Raw genomic sequence first — 6087 nt, forward strand, 5'->3', positions numbered from 1 at the left:
CTACTTTTTTATATAACTTTCACTTTATTCTTTTCTCCATTCTATTTTTATTCATGTTCTTTGTTCAAGCAGTTCGTGTTTGTAAACTGTTAGGGACCATATATCTATATAACGTGTTTGTCAACTGTTTGGGACTATATATATATATATCCACTAAGGCTTCGTATAGGTATTATTTAAATATCAAAAAAGAATATTTATTCGATTGCAATTTGAAGAACAACTGAAAGTTTTGTATATTTCTTACATTACACATTCCATGTAACTCCTGAAATATGATTAGTCTATATAATCTTAGTTTCAGTTTCTTTTTCTTGCGTCAGTGGAGACATTGTTTGTGTGATTTTTCTTCACATACTTAACTATATAAAAACAAGTTACAACAGTTCTTATTGGAAGATGAAGCTGTAAATATGGGGTTTGATATTCCAAGTAAACCCGTACTGACCCTGTAAGCATATTAATAAGGTAGTTTCTGTAGTATACGGGGGTGTGAGCCTGACTAAACATTGGAACGTTCACAGAATGGAAACAACAGTTTAAAAGGATGCGCAAAAAGATCAAAATTAATGAAAATAAATTTTAAACAACTTATAAGATTAAACGTAATACCTTGGCTAAGAACAAAATTAAATTTTGTACCAAACCTGGCAACCCTCAGTTAAAATTAAAGGATTAGTTAAACAGCAAGAAAACGTAGAAACTTACTCGTTCACAGAAATTTAATTAGACAACCCACTGAAGATTTCAGGTCACTGTAGGATGAAATATTAATGGAAAAGGTGAGAAAATCTGTCTTCAAAGACTTAAGTTTATGGCTATATAAGATCCATTATCAATCCTGTTTCCAACCGGTCTTTGTTAACTACAAGAAAAAAAAAGTTATAAAACACGACTTCAGTGGCGTTATGTTCTCACTCACAAAAGGACTGACAAAGCATCAGTTACTGAAAAATCCATTCGAGGGAAAAAAATATCGTTTAAAACCCAATTTTTTTAAAGGGCAGTTATATAGGTTACTTTACAAAACGTTTTATAACCAGCCTTAAAATGTTAATTCGAGAGAAATGTGTTATATTCTTTAGTTGTCACGAAAATTGTGTCTACTTTTTGACAGATGAGTCATTCCAAAAGTAACCTAAGTTTTTAATTTGATGATAATTGCATTAATTAGTTGACCTGAAAAAAGTTTAATTTACACAATAGTTGTATTAACTAGTTAATAGATTAGTTATTTTGAAAAAAGTTATGTTTTAAACTACACGATAGATGTATCAACTAGATATTTTTAAAGTCATCTTGAAATAATTTGACGAAAAACTTGTAATGATTTAGTTAGTTGAGAAATAATAGTTATGCTTAGGTCAAAAGAGTTACCACATGAACCGTCTAGAACATGTGAGTGAACAGACAAACAACGAACAACGCAATGTTAAGAAATTAAAAAAAAAGTTATTAGAGAGTAAGAAAGAGTGGTTATTAGTGGTTAAAACATTAACAAAGTGATTATTGCGATTACTTAATTGTTATTAAGTATTATTAATACAACATTTCTATTAGTTATTCTAGTATAATTATGAAATTATGGAAATTTCTGACATCACTGAGTATAATGATAGAATGAAGTGTTGGTTTATCATATTTTGTGAGAATAAATATTGCCTGTAGTTGTTGTCACAATATCCCCTTCACTTATACAGCATTGTTGTTCATATAAATAAGACAATGTCGGTAGTTTACAAAATATTCATGTGAACATAATATACTTCTATATTTAACTACATTTATGTTAACATATTGCTGTTGTTGACATATACGTGAAAATAGCATACTTCCCTTGTTGACGATCATGTGAAAATAGCATACTTCCCTTGTTGACAATTCATGTAAAAATAGCACACTTCTCTTGTTGATACTACGTTGTTGCGATGATAAATATTTCTGTTGCTGAAATTATATTTGTGTAAAGATAACATTTTTGTTATTGACACTACACTGTTGGGAGATGAATATTTCACTGTTGACATTACATTGATGTGAAAATAACATTTTTGTTATTGATACTACACTGTTGTGATGATAAATATTTCACTGTTGACATTATATTGATCTGAAGATAACATTTTTGTTATTGACACTACACTGTTGTGATGACAAATATTTCACTGTTGACATTACATTGATGTAAAAATAACATTTTTGTTAGTGACACTACAATGTTGTGATGACAAATATTTCACTGTTGACATTACATTGGTGTAAAAATAACATTTTTGTTATTGACACTACATTAGTGCGAATATAGCGCACTTCTTTTTTTAACACTTGCCAATATAACATACTTTTACTTTTAACACTACAATCATATAAATATAATATACTTTTGTTGTTAACGCTATGTGAATGTGAAGATTGGATTTTTGTGGCGGAGATCTGTCTAAGATTTTTATAGGATTATAATCGCAGATCTACCCAAACATGATTATCTAAAGTATGGACTTCCTGTGTACGATTTTACGTACAGATATATCTAGGATCATTTAATGGGTATGTTTTTATGTGCAGGATTACAGGTACAGATGTATCTAGGATCATTTAATGGGTGTGTTTGTGTGTGCAGGATCATTGGTACAGATGTATCTAGAATCATTTAATGGGTGTGTTTGTGTGTGCAGGATCATTGGTACAGATGTATCTAGGATCATTTAATGGGTGTGTTTGTATGTGCAGGATCATTGGTACAGATGTATCTAGGATCATTTAGTGGATATTTTTTGTGCAGGATTACAGGCAATATATCTAGAATCATTTAATGGATGTGTTTATGTGCAGGATTACAGGTACAGATGTATCTAGGATCATTTAGTGGATATTTTTTGTACAGGATTACAGGCAATATATCTAGAATCATTTAATGAATGTGTTTTTGTGCAGGATTACAGGTACAGAGGTATCTAGGATCATTTAGTGGATATTTTTTGTACAGGATTACAGGCAATATATCTAGAATCATTTAATGAATGTGTTTTTGTGCAGGATTACAGGTACAGAGGTATCTAGAATCGTTTAAAGAATGTTCCTTTTTAAGGTTGTAGGCGCAGATCTATCTCTATTATTTTAAAATGTGAGTTTTTTTAGTAGGATTACAGGCGCAGGCCTAGCCATAATTTTAAACGTCTTTACGTGGATTCTTCATACAAGCAACGTAATCGTTTATATCAGTTGTCATTCCCGAAACATTCGACTCTCTTTGGTAAACTGTCATATTTTGAAGTTTCTTAATTGTTGCTTGATTCTTAAGTTGTTCACCATTTATGTCGATGTTCTTTTGTTTTTTCTTGAGAAAATGCGTTTTTTGTGTATTCTATAGATAGGATATCTCGCCAAACTCGGGCAAAAACTGTGTTGTTTGTTGAATTGTTATTTTTTAAAAGTCTTGGCTTTGATTTAATATATAAAGTCGCCAGTGAAGGGAATGGCCCTCTCTAAAACTCATCTAATGCATTGCTGTGGTGGTCAGAGGATAGACAGTTGTTGATTAAACGAATGGATCTTTCTGATTACATGCAAATGAAGGTACAGTTCGTCATTCTTCTCGTGCATTGCGCACGACCGGAGCGTGACAACAAGGCGCGAAAAAAAAAAAGGCGCGCTTAGAAGTACAGTCAATTTCCTTACTCAAACACATGTGCTTGTGAACTTATTTTAAGGTCAGTTCCCTCTATCACATTGACTAAGTGAATAGACTGCTGCTGTCTTTTACAGAGCGCTGCATTTCTTTTCTTTCTGCAGCTAGGATTTGTAACAGTGATTCTTCTGCAACACTGAATAAAATTTGTCTTGACCCGAAAGATGAGAGAATGGAAAGTTTAGAATCCAAGACACGCAGAGAGGGATGCTTTGTTATTGTCCTCCCCAGTCTCTACAGATAGAAGCTCATTAAACCTCCTTTGATTGTCGTTCACAGTTGAGGCGTTCCTTTGACTTCCTGAGCTGCCGTTTTGATGCTCTATCTGAAGTTTTGATGAAAGAGAAATTTCAAAACTGCGGTAGTCACGTAGAGCCATCGACTGCGGCTGTTGGCCTTGTGAAACGTGCTGACAGTCAAAGATTTGCGTACAGTATTTTCCCAATAAAATTTTTAATATTGAACCACAAATATACCATCCAGAGTATAATTTGCAAATGTGTGTTCTATAAGTAAACAGAAGTGTTTACTGGAACATTCGAGCAATGATGGATTTTTACATTAAGAAGGTAAATATTCCAAAATTGTCCCGTATCGTTTAATCTTCAAGCATGGGTTAGTTAACCTGACATTTTATGTTTCAGAAAAATTAAAACGTTTCAAAAATTACGATTATGAAGTTATAATGCTCGGCATAATAACATATATAGATACTTTTGATGCTACAAAATCGTAAGTATCACTGATTAACTAACTGAACCGCAATCTCTCAGAAATATACATGAATCAGGTTCACTAACAAAGTATATGAATGTGAACTTGAACACCAGATTCACTTACCAACACATGAATATGAAGCATCATTCAGTCACCTAAAATACTTGAAGGAAAAATATTAAAGTAACTGAACACAATACTTTACTGTGAAGAATCAAATTTATTTAATAAAACACATCAACGTAAAGCTTCAATTCTCTTAACAAAACATATAAATATGGAAATCATCAATTTACTTAACAAATGACATTAAAGTGAAATATCAATTCATTTTAAATACATCAATGTGAAGCATCAAATTCACTTAACAAAATACATCAATGTGAAGCATCAAATTCACTTAACAAAATACATCAATGTGAAGCATCAAATTCACTTAACAAAATACACACAATGTGAAGCATCAAATTCACTTAACAAAATACATCAATGTGAAGCATCAAATTCACTTAACAAAATACATCAATGTGAAGCATCAAATTCACTTAACAAAATACATCAATGTGAAGCATCAGATTCACTTAACAAAATACATCAATGTGAAGCATCAGATTTATTTAACAAAATACATCAATGTGAAGCATCAGATTCACTTACCACAATACAATAATGTGAAGTATAAAATTCACTTAACAAAATACATTAATGTGAAGTATCAGATTTACTTAAGAAAATACATCAATGTGAAGTATCAGATTTAGTTAACAAAATACGGAAATGTAAACCAATAAATTCACTTAGCAAAATACTGAATATAAAACATAGCTAAATCACTTAATAAAGATCGCGTGTGTAATCTAAGAATATTCGATGTCATCTGCTTTCAACAAACACTATTTTATTGTTGGTTTTCAGGAAAGTTTAATGGATTGCCTTATGTCACTTCATCCTCGGAGTTGCATGTAGTGGTGTATCTATAGCCACTCAGTTTACTCCAGTTTAAAACGCGAGGCTTTTAGTGATAACTTTGAACAGTGTGAACTTTGGGTTGGTTTTACATGTTAAAGTATATACTATTCATCATTCACGCAAACTTCTAATCTACTTTGGTTAATTCCTTGTACATAATTATTTAATACTCTACTGAAAAGAACGTGTTGAAAGTACAAGTACTTCAAATGCTTATCCATGACAAAAGTATTTATTTAAACTAATTTAGTTCGTGACGAATATTAATTTCTGGTCTTATTTAAGTCTCTTGTAATAAATCAACTTTAAACTTGACTAAGTTGCCAAATTTTTTTGACAATTTTCCTGGAATTTATACCTGCTTAAGCATTACTTGATATAATACTAGACGCTGAAGAAGTTCAAAAAAGGGTTTACAGTTCTATCAACTTTGTCCAGCGAGTGCTTCGAACTGCATGAAACAACTCGGCTTTTTATTAATGATTTTATTATTTCTCTTTAAGAGTTTTTCTAAAAGTGGTTCGGCATGGCCAGGGAGCTCGAATCGCAATCTGCGGGTCGCGGGTTCGAATCCCCCATCCCACCAAACAAGCTCGCCCTTTCAGCCGTTGGGACGTTGTAATGTTACAGTCAATCCCACTATTCGTTAGTAAAAGAGTAGCCCAAGAGTTGGCGGTGGATGGTGATGACTAGCTGCCTTCCATCTATTCTTA

This window comes from Limulus polyphemus, unplaced genomic scaffold (genome assembly GCF_000517525.1).
Source record: "Limulus polyphemus unplaced genomic scaffold, Limulus_polyphemus-2.1.2 Scaffold896, whole genome shotgun sequence".
NCBI lineage: Eukaryota > Metazoa > Arthropoda > Merostomata > Xiphosura > Limulidae > Limulus > Limulus polyphemus.